We start from the raw sequence: 18458 nt of genomic DNA, 5'->3' as shown, positions 1-18458 counted from the left end.
TTCCTACCCATTTGGTAATAGGAGTGCCGTGGTTCTTTCCCTCCTTCCTGACCGGCTGTGATGGTCATGAATCAGAGTGTCATGTATGGGTGGGCGGTAGGTGCTCAGATTCTCCAAGCACTGTTGTGTGTTTGTCAAATCAAACTGAGTTCCCTCAGCTGCAGAAACGACTGAGAGCCCAGCTGGTTTTTCTCTGTGCTGTTTCCTTTGTGATGACATAGTGTTGATGGATTTATTGGAATATATCTTTCATTAATTGGAAGAATTCCTAAAATTTAAAAAAAAAAGTCTTTTTTTGAGATAATTGTGGATTCACATACAGTTGTAAGAAATAGTATCGAGGTTCCTTTTACTGTTCGCCCCATTGCCCTCAATGGTAGCCAGTTGCAAACTACGGCACAGTCACCACAACTAGGGTGTTAACTCTGACAGTCTGCCTGTCTTCGTCAGGTCTTCCCAGTTTTACATGCTCTCAATGGTGTGTGTATTTCTTGGCAAATTTTTCACGTGTGGATTTTCCGAGACCACCGCCGCAATCAGGGTACATGGACAAGGGTCCTTTATACCCACATTCACGTCTTCTCTCCCCACCTTAACTGCTGGCAACCACTTATCTGTTCTCTGTGTCTATTATGTGATTTTTTGACATTGGTTTTTAAATTTTTTATTGTTATTATTGTAATTTTTGACGACAGGGTCTCACCCTGATGCCCAAGCTGGAGTGCAGTGATATAATCATAGCTCACTGCAGCCTCAAACTCCTGGGCTCAAGCAGTCCTCTCATTTCAGCTTCATGAGTAGCTGGGACCACAGATGCATGACAACACACCCAGCTAATTTTGTACTTGTAAGAGACCGAGGTCTTGTTATGGTTCCCAGGCTTGTCTTGAACTCCTGGCCTCAAGCTGGATTGAGTTTTTTCACTCAGCATAATCCCCTTGACATTTTCCCAAGGGGGTCATTGCATGTATCATTATTGCTAAGTAGTAGTTTTTTGTTTTTTTGGTTTTTGTTTTTGGAGGCAGAGTCTCGCTTTGTCGCCCAGGCCAGGCTGGAGTGCAGTGGAACAATCTTGGCTCACTGCAGCCTCCACCTCCCAGGTTCAAGCAATTCTCCCTCAGCCTCCCAAGTAGCTGGGACCACAGGCGTGCACCACCACGCCTGGCTAATTTTTGTAATTTTAGTAGAGATGGGGTTTTGCCATTTTGGCCAAGCTGGTCTCCAACTCCTGACCAGAAGTGACTCGCCCACCTCCTCTGATCACACTTGACCCATGTGCTTTCTCTTGGAAGGACTGTGTGTCCTGTTACATGTCTGTGTCTTGTCACGTTCATATTTCTCATTTTGGAGCAAAGATTTCTGTCTTCCAGGTACCCAGTGCCCTTCTCAGAGGTGCTTGTGTTTCCTGTCTGAGCTCCCGGTACATTATTCAGGCACTTGTGAATAAGTGTGTACGGTTGCCCCTGGCCAGCCATGTTCTTCTTTGCCATTTTTATTACACATCGTTTCTTGGGGGAGATCCTGCTATGACATCCCCCCCCTTTGTTGTTGTTGTTGTTGTTGTTGTTGTTGTCGCTGCTGTTGTTGAGATGGAGTCTTGCTCTGCCTCCCAGGCTGGAGTGCAGTGGTGCGATCTTGGCTCACTGCAATTTCTGCCTCCCAGGTTCAAGCGGTTCTCCTGCCTCAGCCTCGGAGTAGCTGGGATTACAGGGGTGCTGCCACCATACCTGGCTAATTTTTGTATTTTTAGTGGAGACAGGGTTTCGTCATGTTGGCCAGGCTGGTCTGGAACTCCATATCACCTGTTTTTATAGAATTTCCCCTGATCATGAAAGCAAATTTTAGTAAATTTGGAGAAAATAGTCTATAGTAGCAATACTGTAATATACATATATTAGAAATATGGTGTAAAGTGTAAAATACAATTACTTGCTGTGTATGATTGAGGTGAGATTATGCATTTTTGTATTCTAGCCTTTTCTCTCTTGTATAGGGTGGTTTTTATGGTGTACCATTTGCATAACCTTTTACAACATGCGGAATGAAACTGTGACTTGTGAAATTAACATACTCAAGTAGTGAAAAGCGTAAAAAGACACAGGAGGGTGATGAGCACTCCCCTCAGAAGAGGGTGACTCCCGACGGGGTGGGTCAGGCACACAGGGCTTCACCACGGCCAGGAGCAGACCCCGAGTGGAGGACGCCAGGGCTGGGGTGAGCCAGGCTACCCTGTGCGGCTCTGCTGCTCTTCTTCCAGCTCCTCTCCGGCCTGGTCTCCCATGTGGGGTTTACTCTCCCTCCATTTATGTATTTATCTGCTTATCATCTGCTTCCTCCCACTAGAATCTCCCTTGTGAGGTCATTTCATGAGCATTTTCCCAGGACATTTAAAATTCCTTGCACATTTCTTTTATTTATTTATTTATTTATTTTTTTGAGACGGAGTCTGGCTCTGTCGCCCAGGCTGGAGTGCAGTGGCGTGATCTCGGCTCACTGTAAGCTCCGCCTCGAGGGTTCATGACATTCTCCTGCCTCAGCCTCCCGAGTAGCTGGGACCACAGGCGCCCGCCACCTCGCCCAGCTAATTTTTTCTTTGTATTTTTATTGGAGATGGGGTTTCACCGTGTTAGCCAGGATGGTCTCCATCTCCTGACCTTGTGATCTGCCTGCCTCGGCCTCCCAAAGTGCTGGGATTACAGGCGTAAGCCACCGCGGCCAGCCATTTCTTTTATTCTTAAAGAGAAAACTTTTCCTTTACAAAAGACATTTGATCAAAGTTGTTAAACAACAAAACTAAAAGTCCACTTGTGATCCTGTCACTTGAGGAAAGCCATTGGTCGGATTTTGCCCCACAGTCTTTCATGGTATTGATTTTATGTGGTGTCTGCACCCTCCGCTGCTGACTGCTTGTATGTTCCGTGTGTCGTCTGCAGTTTCCGGCCTGCGGGCAAAGGCGTGGAGGGTCTCGCCAGAGTGGGATCCCGAGCGGCTGTGTCTTTCGCCTTCGCCTTCCTGTGCAGCGCCTGGCGATCAGGTACGGTCCCTGGTGTGGCGCGTGGTTCTGCTTCCCTAACGCATCAACAGACTGGGTTTCGAGCTGGGTTCAGCCACTGTGTGCCCTTCGCCTGATCCATGTGCTCTCTGCGCCTCAGTTTCCTTGCTTGTGAGATGAGAGGCTGCAGAGGCTGTTTGGCTTTTCACGTCTGTGCTTTAAAGAAAAGAAAAGAGAATGCATGCACCCCCACCCCCACGCCAACCACTACCTATGGGGAGAACCTGCTCCCGATGTTTAATGCAGGTTCTTTTCTATTTCCTAGGCGTCTCGGCTGGGTTGAGAAATAAAGGGAAAGAGCACAAGAGAGAGAAATTTAAAGCTGGGTGTCCGGGGAGACATCACATGTTGGCAGGATCCGTGATGTTCCCCCAGCCCTAAAACCAGCAAGTTTTTATTAGCGATTTTCAAAAGGGGAGGGAGTGCACGGATAGGGTGTGGGTCACAGAGATCACAGGCTTCACAGGGTAATAAAATACCACAAAGCAAATGGAGGCAGGGTGAGATCACAGGACCACCAGATGGGGTGAAATTAAAATTGCTAATGAAGTTTTGGGCACGAATTGTCATTGATAACATCTTATCAGGAAACAGGGTTTGAGAGCAGACAACCTGTCTGACCAACATGTATTAGGCGGGAATTTCCTTGTCCTAATAAGCCTGGGAATGCTACAGGAGACTGGGACTTATTTCATTCCTTCTGCTTCGACCATAAAAGACGGCACCGGCTTCTAAAGGGGCCGTTTATAGGCCTACCTTCAGGGCGCATTCTCTTTCTCAGGGATGTTCCTTGCTGAGAAAAAGAATTCAGCAATATTTCTCCTATTTGCTTTTGAAAGAGGAGAATTATAGCTCTGTTCCATCCGGCTCACTAGTGGCCAGTTCAAAGTTACCTCTCTTGTTCCCTGAACATCGCTGTTATCCTGTTCTTTTTTAAGATGCCCAGATTTCATATTGTTCAAACACACATGCTCTACAAACAATTTGTGCAGTTGACACAACCACAGGGTCCTGAGGCAATATTCATCCTCCTCAGCTTACAAAGAAGATGACAGGATTAAGAGATTGAAGTAAAGACAGGCATAGGAAAACTCAGGGGTATTGATTGGGGAAGTGATAAGTGTCCATGAAATCTTCACAATTTATGTTCAGAGATTACAGTAAAGACAGGTATAAGAAATTATAAAAGTATTAATTTGGGGAACTAATAAATGTCCATGAAATCTCATAATTTATGTTCTGCTGCTGCGGCTTCTTCCAGTCCCTCTGTTCGGGGTCCCTGACTTCCCACAACAACTACCATGGAACACCTGATTCAGACTTAATTCTAGAAGAACAAGAAGTGACTGTGTTGCTCAAGTGACAGCCGTGAAACACAGAATTGACTGGAACAGCTGCGCTGGATTTGGCCTGTTGAGTGAGGGATTGGAAAGGGACAGTGGCGTCTTCTCTCACTGAGGGGTGGGAAGCCCAGCGGGAGAGTAAGGGGAGTCCGGGGGCTCCTCTGACGCGTGTGTGCGTCCAGGCGAGGATGCGGACCTCTGCAGTGAGCTGCTGCAGGAGTCCCTGGACGCCCGGCGAGCACTTCCCGAGGCCTCGCTCTTCGAGGAGAGCACCGCGTCCTCTGTGTGGCTGGAGGTGGTGGAGAGAGCGACCAGGTTCCTCGGGTCCGTCGTGACGGGGTGAGTTCTTTCCTTTCTTGCCTTCTGCACCCAGACAGCTGGTCTGCTTGAGGCTGGTTCTCACCACCCTCGCTTTAGAGCTAAGAAGCCTACTAGGTTGGTTTCTCGCCTCTGTTTTCAGCGGGCTCTCGGTGCTGTGATTCCGGGTCTGGGTTCTCAGCTTTCCAGGCAGTTTGATTTATGTTTCTCTGACGAGACCTAGGAAACTGTGATACTAAATGAGACGGACGAGGGAGAGATGCTTAGAGATTTGGCCATCAGTCATTCGTGGAGGGTTGAGCGCTGACATTGTGCGTCTCTCTGTGATGATTAGGAGCTGCCGTCCTGAGTGCAGAGTGGCGCTTGGTTTGAAGTCTTATAGATAAAGTAGGAGTAAACAACTACTCAAGATCAAATTGTTTAGTCCTGTAGCTGGTCTTTCTAGTATGAAAAATTTTTGAATAGGCCCTGGGAATGCACCTGAACCAGGATGCCCCTCCCCAGGGGCCTTGCCTTCCTCAGCAGCTCCAGAGGGAGGCTTGCTTCCCTCCGCCCTTAGCAGAATGATTTGTTAAAAGGGTCACATCAGCCCCACACTAGCCCGAAAGGCCTCAGGGACAGGGCAGGGTCTTCAATCCTCATCCCTTAGGGCGGTGAGGAGGAAGCCACAATATACTGGGTACCCGCTTGGTGCTGGATACTTCATCATTTTATCCTCGCAAGAAGCTACCGCCCCAGCTTGCAGTGAAAAGCTGATAGGAGGGAGGTTGCTGGAGCTGGAGTTTGACCCCACACTTGAACCCACGCGTACCAAGTACCAAAGCCCGCAGGTCCCTTGACCTGCCCACCTGCCCACAGCTGCGGCAGCAGGGATTTCTGCCCATGTCTGGCCTCTGCTGGGCCCTGAGGTCCTGGCTCCCGGGCCTTGCTGCTCTCTGCATCCCATGGCTCCCCCTAGGAGGAAGGAAGTCTTGGAAAGGATGCATTCACCTGTCCAGTCTCTATAATAATTATTATTTTATAAATATACATACATATATATTATTGCTATATATATTCTCTGAGCACCATTCTGAATCTTTGTGTTTCACACACATTTTCTCTACCAATACCTTTCACTCCATTTTTCTGCCCAGAAATCCTAAGTGTCCATCAAGTATCAGCTCCAATTGTATCTCTCGATGAAGCCTGTCCTGAGCACTCATAGAATTCATTCGTCCTTCCAGTGTACTCAAGACTTACCTCTGTAACAAGTGCATTTGGAATACACTGCTTATTGCTTCACCAAGTCTTATTAGGTGCTTCACTGATAGGCAATTAGGTGCGCACCTGTAATCCTAGCTACTCAGGAGGTTGAGGCAGGAGAATCGTTTGAACCTGGGAGGCAGAGGATGCAGTGAACCAAGATCGCGCCACTGCACTCCAGCCGGGGCGACCAAGCCAGACTGTCAAAAACAAAAACAAAAACAAACAAACAAAAAAAACCCTGGGTGTGGTGGCTCATGCCTGTAATCTCAGCACTTTGGGAGGCCAAGGCGGGCTGATCACCTGAGGTTGGGAGTTCGAGACCAGCCTGACCAACATGGAGAAACCCCATCCCTACTAAAAATACAAAATTAGCCAGGCGTGGTGGTGCATGACTGTAATCCCAGCTAGTTGGGAGGCTGAGGCAGGAGAATCGCTTGAACCCAGGAGGCAGAAGTTGCGGTGAGCTGAGTCACACCATTGCATTTCAGCCTGGGCAACAAGAGCCAAACTCCATCTCAAACAACCAACCAACCGAAGGAAAAACAAAACAAAAGAAAAAACACAGTGTAACAAGTTATTATAAAGTCACTGCTCAGGGACCAGCTTGCCCGTCCTGTGCCTCTAGAGGGAAGCTCCCGCCCACTGTTCTTCAGAGTTTTGTATCTTGAGTACAGGAGTCAACAAACTAGGCCTATGCACCACATCTGGCACCCAGCCTTTATTTATTTTTTGAGATGGAGTCTCTCTCTGTCCCCCAGGTTGCAGTGAAGTGGCACGATCTCTGCTCACTGCAACCTCCGCCTACTGCGTTCAAGCAATTCTCCTGACTCAGCCTCCCGAGTAGCTGGGATGACAGGTGCATGCCACCACACCTAGCTAGTTTTTGTATTTTTGGTAGAGATGGGCGTTGGCCTCTCAAAGTGCTGGGATTATAGGCATGAGCCATGATGCCTGACCCAGGCTTTTTGAAAATGAAGGTTTTGGCCAGCACAGTGGCTCACGTTTGTAATCCCAGCACGTTGGGAGGCCAAGGCAGGCGGATAACCTGAGGTCAGGAGTTCGAACCCAGCCTGGCCAACAAGATGAAACCCCGTCTCTACCAAAAATACAAAAATTAGCCAGGAGTGATGGCATGCACATGTAATGCCAGCTACTTGGGAGCCTGAGGCAGGAGAATCACTTGAACCCAGGAGGCAGAGGTCGCAGTGAGCCGAGATCACACGATTGCACTCCATCCAGCCTTGGCAACAAGAGCGAAACTCCATCCCAAAAATAAAAAATAAAAAATGATGTCCTTTTTTGCATCTCAACCCTTTTTATTTTTTTTATTTTGAGACAGGGTCTCACTGTGTTGCCCAGGTTGGAGTGCAGGAGCCTGATCTTAGCTCACTGCAGCCTCGACCTCCCCAGCTCACATGATCCTCCCCCCTCAGCCTTCCAAACAGCTGGGACCACAGGTGGGCACCACCATGCCCGCCTAATTTTTGTATTTTTTGTAGAAATGGGATTATGCCATGTTGCCCAGGCTGATCTTGACTTCAGGGCTCAAGTAATCTCTCTGCCTCCACCTCCCGAAGTGCTGGGATTACAGGCGTGAGCCACCATGCCCAGCCCTGCTTTAAATTAAAGTGTATTTCACTTGATATTAGTACAGCCACTTTGGCGGTTTTTTGCTTACTATTTAAATGTTGTATCTTTGTATCCTTTTACTTTCAATCTGTTTATTTTAATTTAAAATGTTTATCTTGTAGATAGCACATTGATGGATCATATTTTCTTTTTTAATCCTTTCAGCCAGTAGGCTTTTCTTTTTTTGTGAGACAGAGTTTTGCTCGTCACCCAGGCTGGAGTGCAATGGTGCGATCTCAGCTCACTGCAACCTCTGCCTCCTGGGTTCAAGCGATTCCACAGCCTCAGCCTCCTGAGTAGTTGGGATTACAGGCGCCTGAAACCATGCCTGGCTAATTTTCGTATTTTTAATAGAGACGGGGGTTTCTTCACGTTAGTCAGGCTGGTCTTGAACTCCTGACTTCAGGTGATCCACCACCTCAGCCTCCCAAAGTGCTGGGGTTACAGGCGTAAGCCACCGCACCCGGCCAAAGTGGTGGATTTTTTTCCTCAGAAAATCTATTCCATTCTTTTTCCAGAAACCAAGTTTGTACAACTAAAATAAATATTTATACTCTACTTTTTTTGTTCTGAGGTCTTATTGAGTTTTAATAGAATTTCATCTTTACATGTTTTAAAAAATTAGAAAATACAGATAAACCATAACTAAATAAATAATAACATCTTTTCCTTCTGTTCAAAGTTCATTACTATTAGCCGAGTGCAGTGGCTCACACTTGTAATCCCAGCATTTTGGGAGACAGAGGCGGACGGATCACTTGAGCCTAGGAGTTCGACACCAGCCTGGGCAACATGGCAAACCCCGGTCTCTACAAAAAATACAAAAATTAGCTAGGCGTGGTTGCTTGTGCCTGCAGTCCTAGCTACTGGCAAGGCTGAGGTTGAGAACCACGTGAACCCGGTAAGTCAAGGCTGCAGTGGTGCAGCCTCTGTCCTCCAGGCTGGAGTGCAGTGGTGCAATCTCGGCTCACTACAATCTCCACCTCCCAGGTTCAAGCAATCCTCCTGCCTCAGCCTCCCAAGTAGCCGGGATTACAGGCGCGCACCACCACACCTGGCTAATTTTTGTATTTTTAGTAGAAAGGAGGTCTCACCATGTTGGCCAGGCTGATCTTGAACTCCTGACCTCAAATAATCCACCTGCCTCGGCCTCCCAAAGTGCTGGGATTACAGGCGGGACCACCATGCCCTTTTTCCTTCTTAGAGGCAGGATGTCACTCTGTCACCCAGGCTGGAGTGCAGTGGCATGATCTCATCTCACTGTAGCATTGACCTCCCAGGCTGAGGCGATTCTCCTGCCTCAGCCTCCCGAGCAGCTGGGATCACAGGTGTGCACTACCACACCTGGCTAATTGTTAATTTTTTTTTGGAGATGGGGTCTTGCTATGTTGCCCAGTCTGGCAACATGGGATCCTCCAACTCCTGGCTTTGAGGGATCCTCCCACTTCGGCCTCCCAAAGCCCTGAAAATTACAGACGTGAGCCACCATGCCCAGCCTATATTGTTGCATATTTCTTCAATTGTGTTTTGTGGTCGCTGGAGGTCTGTTTCTTCTTGGATTCCCTGCACAGTGTTCCACAGCTGCTCCACGTAATCTGCCCAAGACTTCTGCTGCATTCAGTTGAACACACAGGAGGAAACTTCACTCCCCAGCCGACCACACAAAGATCCGTTCTCATCCCCAGGTCAGCTGCTCTCGCCCCTCCACCCGCGCCCTGGATAGCTCCAGTTGCTGTGAACGCGACGACCCGCCGCGTGATTAAGAGCGCTCCGGGCCGGGCAGTCTCCCGTGGGAGTGGGGGCGTGGGTGAGTGCGACGGAAATCCCGCCTTCCGGCGCCCGCGCTTGACCCTGGCCTCAGAGGGTGAGCTCCAAGTAGGAAGATAAGCGGGATTGCGGGAAGCGGGAGAGCCCGGAGGACTGCGAAGCGCTCGTCTTCACCATTGGCTGCGCCCGCGGAGCAGCCTAGTTGCGATTGGACGTACGCGGGGGGCGGGGGGGGGGGGCGCGGGAGTGTCGCCTTGGTCCGCCACTAGGGCAGTTAGAGGCGCGGGGATCCGGGCTGAGCCGGCGGCTGCTGGGAGGCTGTGTCCGGACGCCGGCGGGGCCACGCGGCCCGGCTCTGCTTGTCCAGGCCTGGTCTGGGGCACCGGGGCGGCGGGAGGCGGAGGCGGTGCGGGCGCGGGGCTGGCGGGCGGCCGAGCCTGGGAGGCAGGGGTGGGCGCGGCGGCCGCACCGGGGCCTGCGCGGATAGCCCGCGGGGCAGTCTCGGGCCTCTCTCCATCTCTTAAGTGGTGGTGGCTGTGGGTTTTTCTGCAGGCGATCGTTTTGAGTAATTTGTTTCACGCACGCGCCGTGCTGTGGGGTAAATGCTGCTTTCATGTGTCCGTTGAAACGGTGGGTTTCCTGTCGTGTGTGGGTACCTTTTGCATTTGAGGGCAGATGACATTGTGACTTGGCCTCCTGTGACCGTCCATTCTCAAGGTCTCGCCAGCGTGGTGCGGAAACCCGGCCCACCCTGCTTACCTTGGAAGGAGGCTTTCCCTTCCCCACCTCCCTTTCCCCTCCATCTCTTCCCTGTTTCCCTCTCTCCCCTCACTCCCGTCCCCCAGCTCTTCTCTCCCCTCTTGCTGTTCTCTCTCGCTCTCTTTTTTCTGCATTAAACATTTCGGGAGTTACTTTGTAAATTATTAAAAAGCGTTAGGTCTTAAACATGTGTGTTTACTTGCAGGCCTGAGAACCGGGAGGACGCTGGAGAAAAGCTGCCCTGTGAATCTTTGTTTGGCTGTCCAGGCTCGCCTTGACTCCAAATGTTCCGTTGAAAACAGATGCACAGGTGGGGTTTGCCATGTCTTTTTCTTGGCGTGTTTCTGCTTCCATGTTTAAATTTCTCGTGTAAGGCTGTTTTTTTTTTAGGGCATGTAAGGGGAAGTTAGTTGTATCTTCCTATGTTAGAGGAGCAGGTTTATTTCCTCCTATAACTTAAAATGTAGCAGTCTTGGCTGGGCGCGGGCGCTCACGCCTGTAATCCCAGCACTTTGGGAGGCCGAGGCGGGTGGATCACGAGGTGAGGAGATCGAGACCATTCTGGCTAACACGGTGAAACCCCGTCTCTACTAAAAATACAAAAAAATTAGCCGGACGTGGTGGCGGGCGCCTGTAGTCCCAGCTACTGGCGAAGCGGAGGCAGGACAATGGCGTGAACACGGGAGGCGGTGGAGCTTGCAGTGAGCCGAGATCTCACCACTGCGCTCCAGCCTGGGCGACAGAGCGAGACTCCGTCTTAAAAAAAAAAAAAGGTAGCAGTCTTTATGGCTGTTTTTGTAGATTGTGCACGGCTGCCTTTTAATTAGTTTCTTGCAAGTGCACTACCCTTGAGATCTATTAATAGGCAAAATTTTTTTCCTATTTATTATTACTGGATAAGAAATCTGCCACACTCCTAACCATATCATGATGACTGTTATTTGTTACTGATAGTATTTGAGCTGTTTAGTTAACTGTGGAGGGGAAAATTGGAGAAGTCAGTTGCAGTAATTATGGCCGAGAGAAACTCACTCATTTTATGAGGTCTTGTGTTTGTGTTTCTGGAGAGACAAGAGTGAGTTCAGTTGAGCTGTTTGTTTTGTATTTGTAACCAATACAAGGACTAAGGACAATTGTGTTGAAACTGAGGTCATGATGTTAGGATCTTGAGGGCTGAAGGTTCCAAATCAATGGTGTGTATATAGAATTCTATCTGACTTGAAATTTCCCCTTTCTGGACCTCCGGATGCTGAGGCTAACAGTGTCCATGTGACAGTGCCTTCCCTGACAGGAATCAGAAATCTTTTCTTTTTCTTTTTTTTTTTGCACGTGTCAGTAATTCCTTATATTTTTAAAACTTTTCACCTCTTCCTCCTAGTTCTCAAATACTGATTTGTAAATAAATTAAAACATTTCCCGAAGTGTTTTCTGTGAAAGAATAGTTGCAAAAGATACTGAAAGAAAAGTACATGGAAAAATCCGAAGTATATGTTTTATTCATTACATTTGATGAATTTTTTTGTTGTAGTTTTTTCCTCTCGAGAGGGCGTCTTGCTCTGTCGCTCAGGCTGAAGTGCAGTGGCTTGATCCTGGCTCACTGCATCCTCTGCCTCTTGGGTTCAAGCAGTTCTCTGCCTCAGCCTCCTGAGTAGCTGGGATTCCAGGTGTCCTCCACCTCGCCCAGCTAATTTTTTTTCTTTTTTTTTGAGGTGGAGTCTCGCTCTGTCGCCCAGGCTGGAGTGCAGTGTCACCATCTCAGCTCACTGCAAGCTCCGCCTCCCGGGTTCAAGCCATTCTCCTGCCTCAGCCCCCCAAGTAGCTGGGACTACAGGCGCCTGCCACCACACACGGCTAATTTTTTGTATTTTTAGTGGAGACAGGGTTTCACTGTGTTAGCCAAGATGGTCTCGACCTCCTGACCTTGTGATCCACCTGTCTTGGCCTCCCAAAGTGCTGGGATGACAGGTGTGAGCCACCGCGTCTGGCCCTAATTTTTGTATTTTTAGTAGAGACCGACTTTCACCATATTGGCCAGGCTGGTCTTGAACTCCTGACCTCATGATCCGCCCACCTCGGCCTCCGAAAGTGCTGGGATTACAGACGTGAGCTTCCACGCCCGGCCCATGTTTGATGATTTTTTTTTTTGTCCTTTGTTCTTGTAAAAATCATGGTTAGAAAGCAGAGTATAATTATTCTTTACATGGATCCCAAATGATTAGGGTTTGTAGGGAGTTTTTTTTTGGCATTCAGTAAATGTTTTTATTTTTAGTGTGGAATGTTGTGTGTTTTTTATTATTAGAAATTATTTATAGATTTATACATATCAAATTGCATTCTTTTTTGTTTGAGACAGAATCTCACTGTCTTGCCCAGGCTGGAATGCAGTGGTGCCGTCTCAGCTCACTGCAACCTCTGCCTCCCGAGTACAAATGATTCTCCTGCCTCAGCCTCCCAAGTAGCTGGGACTATAGGCGCCTGCCACCATGCCCGGCTAATTTTTGTATTTTTAGTAGAGATGGGGTTTCACTATGTTGGCCAGGCTGGTCTTGAACTCCTGACCTGGTGATCCACCCACCTTGGCCTCCCAAAGTGCTGGGATGACAGGTGTGAACCACCGTGCCTGGCCTCAAATTCCATTTTTCAGACTATGAATATTTTATTTTATTTTCTGAGACAGGGTCTTGCTCTGTTGCCCAGGCTGGAGTGCAGTGGTGCTGTCTTGGCTCACTGCAACCTCTGCCTCCCAAGTTCAAGGGATTCTGCCTCAACCTCCCAAGTAGCTGGGATTACAGGTGTCCGCCACCACACCTGGCCAATTTTTTTTTTTTTTTTTTTTTTTTTTGAGATGGAGTCTCGCTCCGTCGCCCAGGCTGAAGTGCAGTGGTGTGATCTCGGCTCAGTGCAACTTCTGCCTCCCGGGTTCAAGCAATTCTCCTGCCTCAGCCTCCTGAGTAGCTGGCATGACAGGTACCCGCCACCACTAACCTCCACCTCCCTGGTTCAAGCTATTCTCTGCCTCAGCCTCCTGAGTAGCTGAGATTACAGGCACACGCCAGCACGCCCGGCTAATTTTTGACTTTGTTGTAGAGACAGGGTTTCACCATGTTGGTCAGGCTGGTCTTGAACTCCTGACCTCATGATCCACTCACGTCGGCCTCCGAAAGTGCTGGGATTACAGGCGTGAGCCACATTTTTAGTAGAGATGCGGTATCACCATGTTGGCCAGGCTGGTCTCGAACTCCTGACCTCAAGTGATCCTCTCACCTCGGCCTCCCAAAGTGCTAGGATTACAGATATGAGGTACTGCGACAAGTCTAACTTTGTATTTTTAGTAGAGACGGGGTTTTGCCGTGTTGGCCAGGCTAGTCTAGAACTCCTAGGTTCAAGTGATCCTCCCGCATTGGCCTCTCAAAGTGCTGGGATTACAGGCGTGAGCCACCACACCTGGCCAGTGGGAGGTCTTCCTTCCCTTCTCTCCAGCATTCTATAAGCAATGTTTTTGGGCAGTGTGTGTTCAATTTTCTCTATATATACTTTGAACCCTACAGTAGTGAAAGGAAGAGTAGACAAATATTGAAGCTGATATAGTGTGGTCTTTGAGCTGCTGGTGCTAATTATTGTTTTCATGGCCTTCAATGACTTCATCCTGCTTTTGCTGTTGTAAAGTGTTCTAATTTATGCTCCTGAGAATAACACTTGAGGTGTATTTAGGGTTCTTGTCTGCTTCCTGGTGACTGTCGAAGCTTTTCATCTTGAAGAAGGGAGATGACCAGTGTTCCAGTGTACTGAGTTTAAAGAATTTTGCATTTTTTTATTTGTAAAGTTTATAGCCAGATGTAGGATAGGGGTGACATGCTTTCTCTAAAGGGCCAAATAGTAAATATTTTAAGCCCTCAATGGACCATATGGTCTCTGTCATAGCCATGGGCACTTGCAGCTGTAGTGCCAAAGCAGCCACAGATAATACTATGTCTGTGGGCAGGGGAAGTTCATTCTGTAAACTTTATTTATGGACACCAAAAGATGAAGTTCACAGAATGTTTGCAAGTCACAAAATACTGTTTTTCTTTTGATTATTTTTGAATCGTTAAAACATAAAATAACGGTGGTCGGGCATGGTAGCTCACACCTATAATCCCAGCAATTTTGGAGGCCGAGGCAGGAAGATCACCTGAGGTCAGAAGTTCGAGACCAGCCTGGCCAACATCATTTGGATGTACCACGTTGTGTGTATCCATTCTGCTATTGTAGGACCTTGTGGTTGTCGCCATTTTTCTATCGCGATTGTATTCCTGCTATGAGCGTTTCTGTACAGTTGTCGTGTGAATGTAGTTTCCATTTCCCTAGGATAAAAACCTAGTAGTGGGAAAGTTGGGTCATGTGCTGAACTGTTTTCCAAAGTGGCTGATTTAGTTTGCATTCCCACTGGCAATCTGTCATGTTTCTGTTGCTCTGTGTCTTAGTTAGCTCTTGGTGTTATCAGTGATTTTTAGTTGAGCCATTCTAACAAGTCTAGTGGGATCTCATTGTGGTTTAAATTTGCATTTCTGTAATGGCTAACGATGCTGAGTATCATGTTCTTCTTTGCCACTCTTGTATCCTCTGTGAAGTTTCTGTTCAGATCTTTTGCACGAAAAAGCTGTATCATGGAACCAGTAAAATAACCAAGGAGAGGTTGATTAAAGTTCTGTTTATAACCCCAGAAGATTCCTGCCCTAGGGATATGGGATGGCTGAACATAGGACGCCGACACTGGACAGATGAAATAGCAGTTTATTAGTCACGCGTGCTCACAGCCCTGGAGGTGGGGGACGCCGCATGCCACACGGGGGCTGCACTTGGGAACAGAGTGAGCCACCAGGGGCTGTGGGAGGCACATTTTATAGTAAGAAGAGGGTGAGATGACATTGCTTCCATGGACAGATGTGATTGGCTTGTTTGAATACCTCTGGGCCGGCAGGGATGAGCAGGTTGGGGTCGGCTGTCTGTGATAAGGAGGGTTGTTTCGTTTGGGACCTTATCCGTGGGAGCAGAGCTCGGAGGAGACCTGTGGTTAGGCTATTTGAGGCCTTCTTGATTTTACCGACGTCAAGGCAGCACATAATATTTAGTCTTAATTTCAGGCCACACAATACCTTCTTCTATATCTACTTTCTGTGGCACTTTTCAAAAGGTTTTTGTCCTTAGTGTTTAGCAGCTGATTACGATGTGCATAGTCATGGCTTCCTTTGGATTTATGGTGTGTGGGCTTTGCACAGATTCTTCCATCTGCCTCGGTTTATGTCGTTTGCTGAACTTAGGAAGTTTTCAGCCATTAGTTCTTTGGATATTTTTTTCAGCATTGTACCTTTTCTCTCCTGTTATTAACCTGTGGGGTCTATGCTAATTCTAGGTAGTTAGTTTCAGAATTGAATTGCACTGTGGGACACATAGCTGGGTGTCCCAGAGAACTGGAGAATTGCCTGGTGCAAAAGTCCATCCATTTGGTGTCAGAAGTGTTGTAAACAGAGGAACTGTTTCCTTAGAGATTTTTAGACACTCATTATTTGTAATCTGGATGGGATATCATGTCTTCCACCGATTTGGATACATTTTTGTAATTATGTTGTTTAGACGGTTAGTAACAGCCTTGTGTGATGGAACGTGTTTACATGTCAAGATTAAGGTTACTTCTCTCTCCTCTTGGCTGACTATGTAAGGAGTTTCATGATAGTTGTTTTGATGGAAACTTCACATTGTCACTGGCCTAAAGTCTTTGTTCTCAGCTTTTCCTTTGTGTCCCAGTGCTCTTGAGTTATGCTCTCACTGATAGCGCCCCTGCATAGCAGTGCTTCTCAGTTGGCAGTGGAGTAGGGCCTCGTAAGGAGTTAAAAGATTTTTGATTTATGCTCCTATTCTACACCCTCCCTTTCCCCATGGATACACAAGCATTGGGACACAGTGGATAAAGCAATTGATGTGAAATTGAAGTAGGTGAATATCAAAGACTAATTTTCTCAGTTGTGAAATCTACTAGGAAGTTAATGAAATATCATTTTGGAAGACATGCTTTAAGTAATTTGATATATTGGTTTCTTTTTTTTTTTGAGACAGAGTCTCGCTCTGTCACCCAGGCTGGAGTGCGGTGGCACAATCTCAGCTCATTGCAAGCTCCGCCTCCCGGGATCACACCAGTGTCCTGTCTCAGCCTCCTGAGTGCCTGGGACTGCAGGCTCCCTCCACCACGCCCGGCTAATTTTTTGTATTTTTAGTAGAGACGGGGTTTCACCGTGTTAGCCAGCATGGTCTTGATCTCCTGACCTCATGATCCGCCTGCCTCAGCTGCCCAAAGTGCTGGGATTACAGGCGCGAGCCACTGCTCCTGGCCCATATATGGTTTCTTTATGAAAATTGTACTGGATCTGTAACAGATATGATTGATGTATTTTATTTTTAAGTTGTCAAACATTCAGTTAATGATGTGTGTTGTAACTTTTTGGGGAGGGACATTTGCAGAGACTGACTAATGGTATGACATTGTGAAAAGCGGTTACAGATTAAACATTTTTTATTTTTGCAGATGATCGTGTGGAACAAAGTGGAACAAAGAAAGAAGATCTGGATGACAAAGAAAAATGATGAAGAAGAAATTCCTGCACCTGTATACAGCGCAAGTCAATTCTGCACAGCTGGTTATGGGGCAAGCAACCAGATAATCTGGTGCGTTTTGACACTTAGGAAAGCTTAATCTGACGCTCCTTATCTAAATAACTTGGATGGATTATTAGTATTTTTGGTAACAATTTTTTTTTTTTGTTTTTTTTGAGGCAGAGTCTAACTCTGTCGCCCAGGCTGGAGTGCAGTGGCGCAATCTCGGCTCACTGCAAGCTCTGCCTCTCGGGTTCATGCAATTCTCCTCCCTCAGCCTCCCGAGTAGCTGGGACTACAGGCACCCGCCACCACACCCGGCTAATTTTTTGTATTTTTAGTAGAGACGGAGTTTCACTGTGGTAGCCAGGATGGTCTGAGTCTCTTGACCTTGTGAGCCACCACACCTGGCCCAGTATACATCTGTAACTTGTGACTGTCCACTTTCTTTCTTTTTTTTTTTTTTTTTTTGAGATGGAGTCTCGCTCTGTCACCCAGGCTGGAGTGCAGTGACGCACTCTCAGCTCACTGCAAGCTCCGCTTCCCAGGTTCACGCCATTCTCCTGCCTCAGCCTCCCGAGTAGCTGGGACTACAGGCGCCCGCCACCACGCCCTGCCAATATTTTTGTATTTTTAGTAGAGATGGGGTTTCACCGTGCCAGCCAGGATGGTCTCGATCTCCTGACCTCGCAATCTGCCCAGCTCGACCACCCAAAGTGCCAGGACCACAGACGTGAGCCACAGTGCCCGGCCCACTGTCCACTTTCAAATGGTATTACACTGCCTGAGCCGCGGGGCAGTGCTCTGACCACAGCTTCCTGCTTCTGACCTGTTCTTGGTTGGTTGTGTTGCTGTATCATATGTCCAAGTGAAACATGGTATAAACCCCACAATATGCTGTTTTTGTTTTTGCTTTAAATAGGCAATGACATTTTTTCTCCTCAAATTCGAAAAGAGAAAAAAAAGTCTGGTTTTTTTGAGACAGACTTTTGCTCTTGTTGCCCAGGCTAGAGTGCAATGGCACGATCTCAGCTCACTGTAACCTCCGCCTCCTGGGTTCAAGCGATTCTCCTGCCTCAGCCTCCCTCATAGCTGGGATTACAGGCACGCACCACCATGCCCAGCTAATGTTTTTGTATTTTTAGTAGAGACAGGGTTTCCCCATGTTGGTCAGGCTGGCCTTGAACTCCTGACCTTTGGTGATCCAGCTGCCTCCACCTCCCAAAGTGGTGGGATTATAGGCATGAGCCACCGTGCCTGGCCTCTTTTTTTTTGGAGATGAAGTTTTGCTCTTGTTGCTCAGGCTCCAGGCTGGAGTGCAATGGCATGATCTTGGCTCACTGCAACTTCCACCTCCTGGGTTCAAGTGATTCTCCTGGCTCAGCTGGGATTACAGGCATGCACCACCAAGCCTGTCCAATATCCTATTTTTGCATAGAGACAGGGTTTCATCACGTTGGTCGGGCTGGTCTCGAACTCCTGACCTCAGGTGGTCCACCCACCTCGGCCTCCCAAAAAGCCACCGCGACTGGCCAAAAGTATTTTCTGTTAACCTACATGTTTACCATTTTGGGCCCATAAGGTTTTGTTTCTATCCTAGCTGCCTTCTGGTATCATTTTCCTTCAGTTTGGAGATGCCCCTTTACCATTTCTAGAGCTGCTGGCAGAGAAGTTTCTCAGTCTGTCACGGTATCAATTTTGGCTTTACCTCTGAC

At 47.9% G+C, this 18458-nt stretch overlaps 1 protein-coding gene and 1 long non-coding RNA gene across 9 annotated transcripts in view; both read left to right on the top strand.

Annotated features, from left to right (window-relative positions):
- Positions 1-9545, top strand: part of LOC139355501 (uncharacterized) — a 30916-nt gene extending 21371 nt beyond the window's left edge. For 4 of the 8 annotated variants that reach the window (XR_011606265.1, XR_011606259.1, XR_011606260.1 and 1 more), the window contains exons 5-6: positions 2934-3034; positions 4314-4569. This is a non-coding gene — a long non-coding RNA (uncharacterized lncRNA). The other 4 variants (XR_011606264.1, XR_011606266.1, XR_011606263.1 and 1 more) reach the window with 4 other exon arrangements.
- A 210-nt stretch (positions 9546-9755) lies between these two features.
- LOC105470213 (E3 ubiquitin-protein ligase HERC2-like) overlaps positions 9756-18458 on the top strand; it is a 147341-nt gene continuing 138638 nt past the window's right edge. The window contains exons 1-2 of the transcript XR_011606258.1: positions 9756-10426; positions 16676-16815. The gene's annotated coding sequence lies outside the window, so the exon portion shown is untranslated. The remainder of the gene's footprint in view (positions 10427-16675; positions 16816-18458) is intronic.

The sequence above is a fragment of the Macaca nemestrina genome, chromosome 7 (assembly GCF_043159975.1).
Source record: "Macaca nemestrina isolate mMacNem1 chromosome 7, mMacNem.hap1, whole genome shotgun sequence".
NCBI classification, from domain to species: domain Eukaryota; kingdom Metazoa; phylum Chordata; class Mammalia; order Primates; family Cercopithecidae; genus Macaca; species Macaca nemestrina.
Note: the sequence above shows the minus strand (reverse complement) of the source record. Positions and strands in the feature narration are given on the sequence as shown.